The 16,574-nt window shown below is 37.9% G+C and overlaps 1 long non-coding RNA gene across 13 annotated transcripts; it reads left to right on the forward strand.

The window, feature by feature from the left end:
* The first annotated feature begins 389 nt into the window (after positions 1-389).
* Positions 390-10,701, forward strand: LOC121744339. Of its 13 annotated transcripts, none has more exons than XR_006038561.1 (13): positions 390-480; positions 931-995; positions 1,077-1,431; positions 1,532-1,986; positions 2,096-2,474; positions 2,646-2,772; positions 2,847-2,936; positions 3,921-3,995; positions 4,131-4,946; positions 5,031-5,125; positions 8,603-8,686; positions 9,697-9,767; positions 9,895-10,701. It is a non-coding gene; the product is annotated as an uncharacterized LOC121744339 (long non-coding RNA). The 13 variants fall into 13 exon arrangements; XR_006038565.1 differs by lacking the exon at positions 3,921-3,995 and having other exon boundaries at positions 4,131-4,661; positions 4,892-4,946; XR_006038562.1 differs by lacking the exon at positions 3,921-3,995 and having other exon boundaries at positions 391-480; positions 4,131-4,462; positions 4,544-4,946.
* Positions 10,702-16,574: the final 5,873 nt, after the last annotated feature.

Here is a 16,574-nt window from a genome sequence, read left to right on the forward strand (position 1 = left end):
AAAATACCAAAGTGGATGAATTTTTTATTAGACGAGATAGTGTCTATCTTCAATCTTCTCTTCAATCTTCTCTTGTTTGTAGATCTGTAAGGTTTTATGCTTAACGAATTCCAAGATTGAAGAAAGGTGAAAGATACAGAAGATGAGAAACGAATTATGAGGCAAAAAGATCATTTTAAGGGCATGTTTGATAACATAAGGAGGAAAATCCAAGAGAAGAAAAAAATGAGAAAATAAACCAAATTATTGAGTAAAGTGTGTTTCTCGGTTTTTGTTTGATACAAAATAAGAGGCGATTTTTTAAATTCTGATATGGACAGAAACACCACGTACTCCATTGTGTAGACATTATTGCCCTCAATCTTTTCTACTTTTCTCCAACATACCACAATTTACCCTAACGCTAGAAATATATAATTTCCTCTCATTTCTTCCTCCCAGCAGCCGCTCGAAGACTCCCGCCGAATTTTATGCAAACAGGTATGCTTCAATTAAATTTCCTCAAAGTTTGATTTTATCCCAAGTTATTAACAATATCTTGCTGGAAATCAATAGCATGCTTTTTTTTGAGATTTTAAATAATTATTCAAGCTATACTGTGTGCTCCATGTATGAGCTCAATTTCTTCATTTATTTAGACGAAAATTATCACTTTTCAAGGACTTGACTGAAATTTATGGACAACATTGATTTCAAACCTTTAGATTACCCCACATTTTGAGAGCAGAGCAGATATTTGATTTTTTTTACTCATTCTGCATACTTTCTATCTTAGGATACAATTGCTTACATTCTGCAAACTTCTCGATTACAAATGGAGTATATCCATCACTTAGTTTCCCAACACAAACTAAATGGAATGGTATATGTATATGTTCAGAACCAATGCTTTTTTGTTTTAAGAATGTGTGTTTCCTTATTACTTAGCAGATTTGCTCACTATGGGAGAATCTAGCCGATCGGATCCAATTGGAACACGTCTCAAATGGTTGAAGGTGAGTTATTTTGACTTACCAAATCTTGTATTGCTAGCTATAGAATACCCTACCCACATTCACATGATTTTGTCGGAATAGATTCCCAAATTGGAGAAAGGGTTGGTCGCAGGCCGAAGACAGATCGGACTCGACGCAGCTGGTCTACTCGTGAGGAAGAGGCCTTGATGTTAGCCCTAAAAGACCTTGTTGTAAACAAGTGGAAATCAGATAACGGCTTTCGTGGTGGGTATCTAGCTCGGATTGAGGAAATCATCAAGCGTGAATGCCCGAAAAGCGAAATTAAGGCAACCCCCCATATCAGCTCCAAGCTCCAGCAATGAAAAAAAAACTACTCCTCTCTGGTTAACATGCTCAATTGAAGCGGTGTTGGCTTCAATTACAAGGGCGATCACAAGATTGATTGTGATAACGACCAATGGGAACAAATTGTTAGGTTGTGCTTCTTACTATTATTGACTTTTACTTATGTTTACACCTGTTTTTTGTAAGAGCGACTGTGTTTGATTTGTGATGGGTGTTTAATGTTGTTGTAGCTAGATAACAATGCACGCTACATGCGTTTCAAGTCGTGGCCTCTGTTTGATGAATGGAAAGAAATTTTTGGCAAGGATCGTGCAACGGGATCTTCTAGTCGGGATTTGCAGGAACTTTACCATGGTGTGCGCTCACATCTCAATGTGGGTAATGGGAGTCAAGAGGCTGAGTTTGAAGCTAGCGACGCATGACGCTTATGCGTCTTTAAAAAAAATTCGGAAAAATTAAGAGATGCATGTCCCTCATGCGTCTTTGTAAAAGATGCATAATTGTCATGCGTTTCATTAAAAGGAGACGCATGAGGGTCATGCGTCTCTCCCAAAGGTGGAATAAAAAAAAAGTTCAGTACACTCGAGGAATGATAACTGCAGCCTAGAACCAAAAAAAGAAAAAACCCTTAATGACAGTCTGTGTAATTGACTAACTTCAGGAAGCAGAAAGCCTTTTAGCCAAGGTATGACAACAGCGTCCTAGGTCTACATGCAAAGCACTTGTTCAGACAATGAAGGCTCTTATCACTGATGAATTATTGCACAATGATGATTTAAATGTCCAAGTTGCAGTTGCATCTTGCTGTAAGGAGCTCACCAGAATAACTGCTCCTTCCTTATGAAGATGACACAATGAGGGTATGCAGATGCAATCAGTTATTCTGTGTCTAAATAGATACTCAAGGTCATGTCCTCTTATCTCATCCTTCTGTTTACATTGTACAAAAAGCCCATGGCCCATGCACTTATTCTGTGTTTGCTGGTGACAGGAAATTTTCCAACTATTTATGATTGCTTTTGAGCAATTGTCTTGTGAGTCAGGCCGCAATTACTATAGGGCTTTGCATATTGTGGGAACTGTTGCAAAAGTAAGATCATCGTTGATGTTACTGGATGTAGATACTGATGGGCTGGTTGTCGAGATGTTCCAACTTTTTCTTAACAACATTGGGTAAGTTTGTGGGTGTTTCATTTTGGTATAATTGATCTTTGGAGGACTGAGGTTTTCCGATTCTAATTATGTCATTACTGAAGTTATAGACTGTGTCTAGGAATAATTCCCATGGTTTTAGTGTCAAATTTATTTTGGTGGTGTTCAATAAAGATTCTGATTATGTTGAAGGTCCAACAACCCTTCCGACGTCTTCAAATACATGGAAATGATCATGACTATGGTGATAGAAGAAAGTGATGATATATCATTTAATCTCCTAAGGCCCCTTCTAGCTAGTGTCAAAATGAAAAATAGGGTAATGATTCTCTCATTGATTATATATGCTATGATTATCCCAATCCTTTCTGAAAAAATGTACTTGTGCTTCAGGATATTTCGCCTATTTCATGGGAATTGGGGAAAAAAGTCTTAGAAAATTGTGAAACTAAACTCCAGAGTTATCTCAGAGAAGCAGCAAAGGTAATGAATCTGGAATTTGATGATTATGCTGAAATAGTTGCTTACATATGCCATGAAACATCCAATGATAATAACAAGGTTTGCTCTTGTGATCTCTGAATTAAGCATGTCTCATAGACTCGTACATTATTTTGTATTGACTGGAACCAAAGCCAGCCTTTCCTCTAGTTTGCGCCAGACAATCATTGTTTGACTCAGCTGATGTGACATGTGGAAAACACATTGCGTGATGGATGAAATGTTGATGGCTGACGAACGTGAAGATTAATCGGCCGGCCCTTACTTGGCCTCTGCTTCTAAAATTAACCATTAGTTTTCCTTCTTAGAGCCAAGTTTACTGTGTCATGCTAGAGTAATTTCTCTGAACTATAAGCCCTATACTATTTTTAAGAATGTATTCATGCTAAGTACCCGTGCAACAGAAATATTGTATGGTTAACTGTTATTTTTTGGTATAACATTTTATTGGCCTTTTATTTTGATACATGGCCCAATTATTTAGTTAAAGGTTTAGGGACCAGGGTTTAGAGGAATTTCACCATTTATTTTATTAGAGACTAGAAAGGAATAAAATAATGGTAGAAAAATGCAAGATTCATGACGGATTAAATGCTTTCTTTATATGTGCCTATGTCTCAAAATTTATTTTCATAACTTTTTCTTTCGTTACGAATCTCTATTCCTTAGAGAACATCTATCTTCCTGCTTGTCAAACTCATTTTGTTGGAGTATTTTGAAATTCATTACCTGATCAAACTTGAATGTGATGACCGATCCAAACAACTTGTTACACTCACTTCTGAATGAATAACTGGACGAAGTTTGGTAATTGGAAAAATGCTATTCCATTTCTCAATTAGTGTGTCTTCACTCTTGAGAAGTTGTATATAGCATGAAATGCAGCTTTGGTTGGGGATATTTAAGTCACTTGTGCTATAAGTTTGAAGATAGTTAATCAGAAGAATGTTCTTTGAATGAAAGCAGTATGAACTCAGTTGGATGAGAAAGAGTAGCTTTCAGAAAATTGGATATGAGAAGAAACTTCCAGTGATCCTATAGGTGTGATGTTTATTTGATCATTTGAGTTCAGGTCACAGTTTTTCAAAGATCACCTCTACATGTGATACCTTACCTTTTTTCATTTTCAAAACGGATTCATCTATAATTTGGTTGATGTTTTGTTTTATCAATCAGGTCGAAGGAAGTCTCACCTGCTGCTGCTGGTGTGGAAATCCAAACAGATCGAATTTCAAAGTCTGCATGAAATTTTCTCTCTGCAAACTGATGATGGTAATGTAACTAAGCTGGGCAGTGAAAATTTATTGGAAGCAGTAAAAGAGTCGCATCAGATTGTACTATCAGAAGCAGATAAAGGTGCTTTTCAAAAGAGAAGGAAGAAGAAACCTAGTTCTGCAGTAAGAACCGAGGAGGATAAACATACTATGAAAATCGGAGATTGGTATTCCCATGAAGGATCCCGTGGCAATAATGAGGAGAAAAATGACTTAGCTTTGACGTCAGAGCAGGTAAACTCGAGCATGTTTAGCAATTCATCGCGAAAAAAGATCGATTCATTTAGTGAAGACAGTCTTGCAAAATATGGTCAGTCAAAGAAGAAAAGGAGCATGATTAATCAGCACAAGGAGGACCTTGAGTTTTCATTGACATTAAAAAGGAAAATCTTGAAAATGAAGGAGAGAGGACACAATGCTCCCAAGAAAACAGGTAAAACAGTTATTGCTGGATCTGGTAAGGTGAGGGTGGAAAAGGTAAGAGGGGTGATTGGCGACACAAACAAAGAAGAAAAACATCAGCTTTCGCCTCTGAAACTGTTTGCGAGGAAAGAAATTATTTCCCATAAATATGTATCGAAAGATGCTGCCCAAAAGGTTGTTATGTCTTTCTTATGTCTGATGAAATTTTCTCATACATGTATTTTAAAATAATTTGTGCAGGTGGGGGAATTTCCTATGTCTAAACCTTCAAAAGCCAATTTAGAAAAAGGATAAGGTACCGTCCTGTTCTATCTTTGAATTTGGTGTTATTTCAAAATATCCTTGGAGATGCATAATTTCTTTAATATATTTGCAATAGATATCCGTTCAGAAGAAGTCGAGAAGGCCCAGAGTCGATTTCGGGGAACATTTAGTCAATTTATGGATACAAGTCTGGTGGCCAATGGATGAAATGTGAGTACGCCACGTTAAGCTATATCTTTATGGTAGTTCATTTCATTGAGTTCTTGCTTCAGATGAAATGAACATTGTTTTGAGTTATTCAAGGTTGGCCTTAAAACGTAACCGCATTTCTTCCGATCTAAGTATTTTCTGTCACCACCCTATTGCCCGCAGCTTAAGGAATGAATTCTTTTCACTGAACTCTTCTAGCTTTTAAAAGTCTAATAGTATCTGTTGGTCTTCTCTTTGATTCTTTTGAAGATGCCTTTTCATTTTTTTTGGCTCAAGTATACGTCAAAATTGCATATCAAAATTGCTTGTTTTGAAACGCATTCCACACGTGTGATTCATTTTAAACAATGCATGAATTTCTTTGGGTGTAATCATCAGAGCATCTCCAATGGTCGGCGTCACCACCGGAGCGCCGATTTTTCGCCCACGCCGGTTTGACGCCGAACCATTGGAACCGGCGTGGGCGAAATCGGCGTCAAAATCGGCGTCGCCATGCCGATTCCCGCGCTGACGCCGGTTCCCACGCCGATCCTCACGGGCGCCATTGTGGCTCCCGGATCGGCGCCAAACCGGCGTCGGATTTAAATATTTTTTTTTTTTTTTTCGCAAAACACAATATATACGCGCGTTGAACCTCATTTTCATTCGCACCACTTGTTTTAACGAGTACTCTCTCTCTACCTTACTTTCTGTACAAGATCAATAACGAGCAATGGAGAACAACTACGAAGGTACTCCAGTTAATCCCGGGGGATGGTCTCAGACTCCCCCGGCTCCCGGTGTAGGGTCTCAGACTCCCCCGACTCCCGGGGCAGGGTCCCATACTTCCCCGGCTCCTGGGGGAGGTGGTTGGCCTCCAATGAGCGGGTACTACAACGTGTACCCGTGGCAGCAGATGATTCCGGGGTGGGCACCCGGCATGCAGCCCCCTATGCAGATGATGCCGGGGTGGGCACCCGGCATGCAGCCACCGGCGCAGCAGATGATGCCACCGGCGCAACATATGATTCCACAGTCGCAGGCGACGCACGGGGGGGACAACGCCTATCGGCCGACTTTTGATTTTTCCACCGGTTCTTCGCACACATCGACCCCAACGGATGCACAGTATTCGGAGACCTTCTCCTTAGCGGACTTGGGTTTTGATATTAACGACGTTTCTGAAACTCTCATTCAAAGCCAGGGAGTAGGGCGGGGTAAGAAGAAGGGCAAGGCGAAGAAGGTCGGCGAGTCGTCGCAGCCCCGCGCCGAAATCCGGGGCCGGAGGAAGTGGACGGACGCGGAGAACGTTGCGGTTGCCAAGGCGTGGGTGAGTGTTTGCGACGATCCTCTCGTTTCAAACAACCAGAGGATCGTCAACTTGTGGGCGAAGATAGCTGCAGCCTACAGGGCATTTTGCCCTGAAGGGAGACCGTGCACCGGGGAGGAGGTCCGGAAGTGCTGGGACCGAATCAGGGCTGGCGTCTCTCGATTTTCGGGTTTGTACGCCAACGCCCTCCGCATGCAGACCAGTGGCCAAACAGAGGAAGACTGCAGGAGGATTGCGGAAAGAGCCTACCCCGATCCGGATAAGAAGTACTATGAGTTCACCTACTGGAACTGCTACGTTGTGCTCAACGAGTCGGAGAAATTCCGGGCAGGCGTCGACGCTGGCTGGCCGAAGAGGCAGAGACTGAACTATACCGGAGATTATAGCGGCAGCAGCGGTGGTTCGTCAGACCTCCCCGAGACGGCCCAGGAGGTCCCGACTCCTCGGTCGTTCGGTCGCCGACCTCGCCCGGTTGGGCAAAGGCGGGCGCAGCAGGTTGCGAGGGGGGGCACACCGAGTTCCCAGGATGTCCATTCGGCATCCCCCCTCGGCAGGTCTACCGAGGAGCTCAAATTCTTCGCGCGCCAACAAACGCGCGCTCAAATGGTGAAGACCTTAGCCGACTTCCAAGCGGCGGTGGACCCCGAGGTGAAGGATTTTCTTCGCGTATTGCTCCAGAGCCAGCGTGAAGAACTGGAGGCGATGAGGAGGGACACCGGCGGGAATAGCCGCGGCGTAGGTGGCGACGGAGGCGGCGGCGACGGCAGTGAAGAAGCGTTGGGCGACGACGGAGACGAGGACGGCGGCGATGAGTGATTTTGTTTTACTTTTTTAAATTAATGTACTTTTTACTTTTTGTAATTTTTTTAAATTGTTGTACTTTTTTTAAAAGTAATGTACTTTTTAAATTTTAATATTATTATTCGAATTTTCCGTATTTGTCTCGTAAATTAAATTATGTATGTTGATACAATTGTAAATTAAATTATATAATTGTTATTAGTGATGTGGATAGGTAGTGTGAAGGCTATTTGATGGCTATTTGATGTCCAGTTGATGTGGCAAGCTGATGTGGCAGGAGAATTGTAGTGCTGATGATGTGGCAGTGTGAAGGCTATTTGACGGCTATTTGACGTCCGCCAGCATTGGTAGTACGTTAAATTTCATTGGTTTCCATTTTAAACGCCCCTGTGCCCGCGTGAACTTCTCGAACTCCGCCGCGTACAAGTTCACTTGCTTCTTCACTTGATCTCAGTGCTTGCGGAGTTGCTCACGTTTGCGCTTGTACGCGGTCGGCGGCTTGGCCTCATTGTAGAGGCCGGCGATGCGCTCCCAGTACGCGACCTGCCTCTGGTTGTTTGCGAAAATCGGGTCTTCCGATATATCTACCCAACACCGGGCCAAAATGAGGGTTTCGTCGTCGGTGTAGTTCGTACGGCCGGGGGCGTACTCATCGCAATTTCCGGGAGGCGGCAACTTCTGCGCCCGCTGCCGGTTCCGCTTCTTTTTGGCTGGGGCGGAAGCGGTCAAGGCGGGTTCGGGATCGGCCGCTGCGGCGTCACGGCGGGAGGGAGCGCTTGGTCGGTTTGGAGACAGCTCCATGTCAGACAACTCGTATGATTCCGTACTGAAATCGGGATCGTACTGGGTGTCGGCGTCGAATGAACGATATTCGCTGGGTTCTGTACCCGGCCAACGCGCCTCTCCGCTAAACATAGGACTATTGGGACTTGAATCCATTTCGTAGTAATTATGTAAATGTAATAAGTTTCGAAAGTGAAATCGTGAAATGAAATTACAAATGAACTCTATTTATAAAAAAACGAAACCGCGTGCCATCGTCCGCATCGATCGTCCGCGGCCATCGTCCGCGTAGGCCGCAATGGGGCGGACGATGGCGCTGACGATGGGCATCGTCCGCGCTATACTCCGCGCCCTTAGTGTAGGGCGCGACGATCGTCCGCGGCCTATGTCACGCACCCGCAATGGGGCGGACGATGGCGGGCGCGGACGATGCGCGCCATCGGGCGTGCCATCGTCCGCCCCATTGCGGATGGCCTAATATGAAAACTATACTTGCTGCTGGATCATGCATATGTCCTCCTGCCTCTGTTTGTCTCTGTTATTTTATATTTCTATCGCTAATGCATCTACTTTCGTTCTTTTAGGTTTTGTATGACGACGATGAAATAGAGTTCTTGAATCTGAGAAAAGAAAATTGGAAACTGTGTGGTGACGAAAAGTCTCTGCAAGTAAGTACATAATTATAAAATTTTGAATAATTCTTTTTTTATCCCCTTAATTCAAAAGGGTTATTTGGTGGTGAACACACAAACTTTTGACATTTTCTGTTTTTACCTTCAAACCCATTTATAATCTAAATACATTGGACTTTTCTATTTTCCCCCAAAATTATATTTTCTCCAAAATTGAAGCTCTGACGTGTTCGTCAGAGTGCCGGCGTGAAAAAATCATTGGACCTGTCAGTAGAACGACGTCGTTTAATAGAAGAATGTAGTTTTCCTGTAAATACACAAACTTTTGACAATTTCAGTTTTCCCCCGAACCTTTTTCTAATCTAAATACTTGATCTTTTGTCTTTTATTTTTTCTCCAAATTGAAGCTGACATGTTTGTCCGAGGTGCTAGTGTAATACATCCTCATGTCCACAGAAGTAGAGTCATTTCATTTCTGCACTCGTTTTAGAAAAATAATTATAAATAGTTAAAGTGATGAAAGAGTAAAGTAGGAGAGAGAATACGGTAGATAAGACTCTTTTCTACGTTACTCCCTCTCTTACTTTACTATATCTCCTCTTTAACTATTTATTATCATTTTTCAAAACCAAGTGCAGAAAATGAAATGACGAGTAAAAAATTCGACCGATCATAATAACGACATTGTTTCCTAACAAAGAAGATAATTGAGATTTAGATAGTACTACTAGTGATTGAGATTCGGAGCTTTTCCGATGGGGAAATTTGCGCTATTAATCTATACCCGCAAGTTTTTTTCTCGAATCTGCTCTCAATCTAATCCCCAATACCCCAAATCTGAATTGCCTTATTCTGTTAAAAACGAAAACTTTTGATGACCAAAAATCAGAAAAGCCTATATTTTTAATATATTTTTATTTAAAAAAAGTTAGCAGGAAAACACCAAAAAATGTTGAAAGTATGTGTATAATCTGGTGAATAACCAATTAAATAACCCTCCTTGTCATATTACTTTTTGTGCTCCATTATTTCGCCTTGCTGTTCAGATGTATTGATTTGACAAATCCTTGCGGAAAGAAGTAGCTGATCGTTCATCTCCTTCCAAAGAGCTTAGCAAGTAAGTTTAATCTAAAGGAGTAATGCCTTCTTGTTGTCTGTGTTGTTCAAAAAGATCTTATCTATGCTCAATTGTTCATCACCCAGGGTATCTTTTCTTCCTTAATACCATTGGTCTTTGATTACAGTCCACACGACTGGCATTCTCCACTCGAGGACAGTCGTAAACCAACTTTCCATCGTTTGGTATTTATGGAAACAATGAACCTGATCCGTTTTATGAACTCGATCAGGACTAAAGAACACACAAAAAGAAAAGGGAGCCCATTGAAGAAACAGCTAAATCAGGCTGTCTCATCATCTAAAAGTGTTAAAGTGTGACAAATTCGACTGATCATCAACTAAGCTCAAAACTTTCAGGTCAGATCAGCAATCCCTAATAATGCTGACATTTATCCGGTCAGATCAGAAGTGAAAACCTTGCCCTCGGTATATCTGAATACACTTCTTCGCCTGGTTTTCATCAAGTCGTTACTGAATTTGACGAAGTGACTTGTGAAACGAATGTCTCAGCAAAAGATAGTGGGGTGAATCGTGTGAGCAAGGAAGAGTTTTGCCACACCTCCAAGAAGTTGAAAGAAATGGTTAGTATATTATTAATGCATGGATGCTGGTTTCTAATCTTGATGCATACCGTGTTGAAGGATTGCCGAGAATTTAACTGCTAGGACGAAACCAATTCACCGAGCATGTGACAAGCCGGAAAGAAGCTGTAATCGGCTCCTTGTGTTTCACAAGGATTACCCTTGACTACATATATGGATAGGACACTTATTGAAAGCTGCCTTTTTGATCTCTACAATAGCACTTTGAAATCTCAGTCATGCAGATAAGATTTTGTCACTTATAGTTTCCTAATGTACGATCAAAACTAACTGATTTAGGAACCAAAATCGCCAAATTATTTGAGCAAAACGAATACAATTATTATCCAATACTCCTCCCTATGTATTACTATAGAAATAGTCTCATTTTTTTCATTTTGATTGGTTTCACAAAATTAATCCCTTTCTATATTTGTTGGTTTTTTTTCTTATGAAGTGGGTTTCATTCTTCACTAATAATACTTTAATTATCTTTTTTATTTATCTCTCTCATATTTTTTTATTAATTTTATATTGAAACTCATGTCAAAGTTTTTATTTTTATGGGACAAAGGAAAAGGGAGTATATCTGAATAATAATTGTTTATGAAATTTATTATGCAGATGCTAAGATTAAAAAATGAATGAACACAAATTCACAAACCAAAAGCTAATTGATTTGGGCTTGAAATTCACATCATTGAAGCAAAGTTTGTATGAAACAGTCGAAAGCCTTCAGTAAAAGGGCCATCTTCAGAATCCATATCAGAGTATTCAGTTTCAAATTCAATTTTAATTTGAACTCCCATTAACACAGTTAATTAATTTGAATTTTGAATTTGCTCGGTTTAAGAAATGAAAGAAAAAGAAACTGTATGAAAAGAAATGGTATAATTTGTGTCATACTTTTATATATTATTTTTATAATAAAATATAAGGGAGAAAAGTTGGAAGAATGTGAGGTTCATTTACCAAAAAAATAATTTATGGATCAATGAGAGATAACATACTAGTGGAATTAAATTAGAGAATTAAATTGCACAATCTGGTCTAAATAAATTAAATCATTTGGTTATAAAATGTTCATCGCCCACCTCCGTTCTATCGTTAGAGCATTCCCAACGGTGAGCAGCAGCTCACCGTCCGTCCTTGCCGCTGGCAAGGACGAGCTCCGCCACCATTGCGCTCTTGCCGCTGGCAGGGCGCTGCTCTATGCATAGAGCACGTCTGTGCCAGCGGCAAGAGCACGAGGTGTGACGTGGCAGCTTCTGATTGACCCGTTGATTTATCATTTATTATTATTATTTTTTTAAAAAAATCGAAAAAATCTGAAAAATTCAAAATTAATAAAAAAAAATATTGTCTCACTTCCTAATAAAATATATCCATTTTTTCCACACTTTTAATTTATTTTTTTCATTATTTTTACCCCAAAATTCATACTTTCATCTATAAATACTCTCATTTCAAACACAAAAAATGACACTATACTAAACAACTCTCTCAATCTCAATTTTTAGGATTTTAATTATGTAATTTTTAATTTTTAGGAGTTTAATTATGTAATTTTTAATTTTTAGGATTTTAATTATGTCGTTTTTATTTTATTTGTCATTTGTAATATTATTTAGGTTTTTTAATGAATTTTAGTATTATGGAAATGTTTTTGTTTAATTGAATTTTAAATTAATTGTGCTCGTCCTTGCGGAAGAGCACAGCTGTGGATGTTGTGCTCTTGCCAGAGAGCAGGCATGAATAGTACCGCCCGGGCCCACAACCGTGCTGCTGGCAAGAGCACGGTTGTGGATGCTCTTAAACTAACTTACCAATATTAACAAAAATTGATCAAGATCAAGTATTAATTAAAATAATTTTGCACAAAGATAACTACAATCGACTACTTCGATAAAGCTAAAGCAATACAAAATTAATTAATCACTCGAAAATAATTTAAAAAGTAAGACTGCCATAACTTTCTTCCGATGTGCTTTGGGAAGACATTATTGTCAATAACAAAAGGGACAAGATTGAAATTGACCATCTGAGTACACATTAATTATATTAGGGACAGGTTTAGTATATTAATTAGGCCAATAATTCATGTATATGCCCCACGATTATTTAATTTGACGGCCATAGTTTTGTTGCAAATTCTTTTTGTTATGATGATAAGATATTACGCAGGTGGAAGATCACAATTAAATAATTAAACATGATCATGATGAAAGAAATTATTATCAATTATCATAAGTGGGTCCAGTGAAGCATGCACTACCACAGTCGCATGTTTACTGTCGCTAGATTTGATTTCTAAGAGATTAACAGCCGTTAATTTGATCTTGTTTCGATATTATATTTTCCAGCTTGATTACATAGAAAAGGTGAAGAAGATTATTATATCCAATAATAGTAATGAATGTAGGTTAGAGTGTCCACTATTGGGAGCCCGCGGCTATAGCCGCGGGTTGGGGCGGAGGGCGGGCGGGCGGACAACATTTGGGGGCGGAAGGGGTGACGGACGCGGGATAGGCGGGGTTGGGGCGAGCCCGCGGCTGGGGAGAATTAGTCGCGCCTATAGGCGCGGCGCCCATAGGGGGCGGACAACCGGCGCGGCGGATTCAATTTCGAAATTATTTTTTTTATTTACCTCTATAAATACCATTCCCCACCACCTATTTTTCACCATTTTCACAAAATCCATCCACTCACTATCTACACAACCACTCCCTAAAAATGCACCGAGGCGACTCCGACACCGAGTAGACGGTGGCGGAGTTTTTAGTTGTATTTTATTTTAATTATTCGTTGTATAATTTTATCGGTTTGCAATACAACGCATATTCGGCCCTAATTACCTCGTTTTCTATTTATTTACAATGCGATTATTTTAATTACAAAATTTGTGGGCTATTGGAGGTGTGCACTATAGTGGCGGAAATATAATTTTGGGACTGTGGACAATAAAACTGGGGCTATGGACAAAAACTGGGGCGGGGCTATTGGGTGTGTCTGCCTTACCGTGGATACCCTTAGTATTTAAAACATCATTACTAATTTGCAAAATCAAGGAGAGTCAATTTGACGCATTCAATTAGTATATAAAACATCATTACCAATGTGCAGGCAATTTCGTTCATATGACGCTTGACATATGTGTATTTATAACGTCATTACTATTAAATAAATGCAAAATATATTAACATAATCTGACAATTTTTGGTACGATCTAATTACCCTATATGAATCCGCACAAAATTATAAATTAATCATAAATCATTATAGAAAAAAAAGTTAATAGTAAGTTTCTAATTTTAAAGGACATGTCAAAATGGATATCGTTAAAACTTTTAAATTCTTGTCCGTGATGATCTTAGCTCCTCTATATAAATGTGGATAACCCTTCCCTTATAAGGCCTTTTAAGGGTGAGTGACACATTTCTAATGTATATAGTTTCTATTTTTAAAGGACATACGTTACTTGAGTCATTTCTTTTTCACACTTATTTTGGGGAAAATGATAATAAATAGTTAAAATGGTGAAAGAGTAAAATAAGATAGAATAATGTATAGAAGATTCTTCTCGTTCGTACGTATTCTCTCTTTTACTTTATATTTTCTCCACTTTAACCATTTATTATTATTTTTTCAAAACGAGTGTAAAAGAAATAAGTGATTCAAGTAACGTGGAACAACAGGAGTATATACTATTAATTAACAAGAATATCCCAAAATATTATAACTAGTTAAATTTGGCTGCCATATTGCATAATCCTAGCCGTTTGATATTTTAATCTTAATATTGATGTTGTGTATTAAAATAATAACCACAATATGTTAACTTAATTAGAATCACACTGACACGCATGATTGTTAATTCTGACCGCTGAAAATCCTCCATATGGTAGCATATTTTAATAAAATAAAATAATAAGGGTAATTATAACATTTTTTTAATTAGCATTTGTACGTATTTTGTCGCTAAAGTTGTTACGGAACCAAATTTCTCTTTCCAAAAATACCTTAGAAAATAAAATTTCACACACCTTATTTGATTAATTAAGTATAAAGGCATATACTTACCAAATTGAAGATAATGATATAAGGATTCTATCAAAATCGTAATTGAGTAGGCTGAGATGAATTTTTTTATAAAACAATCAATATTATTTGTAATTTTGTATATGATATGAGTAGTGATTTAGAGAAACCATTACTTAAATGCATAATTAGAGAACACGGATTTAATTCATTATAAGAGCGATTTAGTTCACTATAAGAACGATTTAGTTCACTACACGAAGGAGTGAACCAAAACGCCACGCCATTACAGTGAATTTAATCCTTCACGGAGTAAATACTTCACTATAATGGTGTTTTGGTTCACTTGTTTTCAAATTCATATTGTGAACTAAAAGCCCATATAGTGAACTAGATTGTTTGATCTGATGGCTGAGATTTCTTCTCTAGTTATGCACTTAATATTAGTTATACTTTGATATCTCATGTATTATATAGATAATATGCATGTGTATCATAAATAATATTATAATATTATCAATATGTGTATAATAATGTTTAGTATAAATAATAAATATTACTATTATTAATCATATACGCACAATAGAGTTGTGATCAGTGTCGAACTATTTTAAGGACCGAACTAGAGATCAAATTAGGGCCATTAGATCTAGTTTTTTTATGAGATGCGCTGATGTATAAATTGTTTTTGTCTTCATTAAAAGCTCATTTTACTTCATTATACTAAGTTTATTACTTCATTCTGTACATAATACCTTGAAACTACAATATGTTTTTATTTACTTCCAGTAGGTTTTGAAATGATTCAACACATGCTTCGTTTGAATTCATTAAATTGAGTTTTTACTTTATTCACTTTAAAAAATACAATTCATTCCAGTTGGTTTATTACTTCATTCAAAAATGTTATTACTTCTGGACAAGGGTTTTACTTCATTCTAATATGACTTCAAATGTCTTCTACATATACATCATTCAAATAGTTTATTAGTACATCATTCCATGTGCTTATTACACAATTCAATTAGACTATCATTCCATTTTATTGTCAACGTCGTGGCGGCGGTGATATACATTGCAGAGAGAAAGAACGTTACGCGACGGCGAAACTACATGTATGTACTGGAATGAAGTAATATATATTCTAGATTGAAGTTAAATCCTCCTAATATGTTATGACTTATTTGTCCCGGGCTGAAGTAAAATAAGGTGAAAATAATTTATATATTTGCGCATCTCATCCATAAAAACTAGATCTAAAAATCCTAATTTGGTCTAGTTTTACGATTCTGCAATAAAGAGTGAATTTGCATATAATGAGACTCGGTTATTTACATTTACTTATTTAACAAAGTTATTTCCCAAAGTTACACCAAAAGTTAGCATCTCCAACAAACATATATATTTATTACGTATAATATTCAAAACCTAAACCCTAACATATCTAACGTTTGCATCTCCTACAATTTCACCTGAGAGTAATCATGAAACACATTAAATCTCACCACTCCTGTATTTCTGTATTATTCTATTTCTACCATTACCCTCTATATCTTCTACAGAAATTCATTACAGTATTTAAATGAAATGAAATTAAAAAAAATGTCAGCATGTACTGACAAAACTTTGATTTAATCACGTGATTTGAAGATTTATGTATAGCAAGTGGTTGCTTTAGTACTTTGCTTTTGTTTAGAATTAGATAGTCTGTCAATATTAACTGATAAATCATACCCATTCCGAGGCTTCAATAAATAAAATTCAACAAAGATATGAATGAGTATGATGAACTTTTGAAAAATAAGTATGTATGCATTTTACTTACTTTATGTCCAAATCTAACAATGACTGCACCATAAAAGTTACAACTGGAACATTCAGATTGCTAACCTATCGACTCAAGATAATGAAACAAAAAAACAAAGATAAGATAATTATGAGAAAAACTACAAAATTATATGTCGACTCAGATTAATAATGGAAGTCCTATTTGTCTTTTGCAGGAACCTATGATTTTTTCACTTCTCTGGAAATTTTCCCAATCATACTGATTTTAAATTACAAATCATTACAATATGTCCAAAATTGTGAACGGTTATTTTGAATTTATATACCCGACTTTTGGGGTCATTTGCTATTTAGACTTATTATAAGCTAGACCCTTTATATATAATTTAGACCCAATA

Source organism: Salvia splendens, chromosome 8 (assembly GCF_004379255.2).
Source record: "Salvia splendens isolate huo1 chromosome 8, SspV2, whole genome shotgun sequence".
Taxonomy (NCBI): domain Eukaryota; kingdom Viridiplantae; phylum Streptophyta; class Magnoliopsida; order Lamiales; family Lamiaceae; genus Salvia; species Salvia splendens.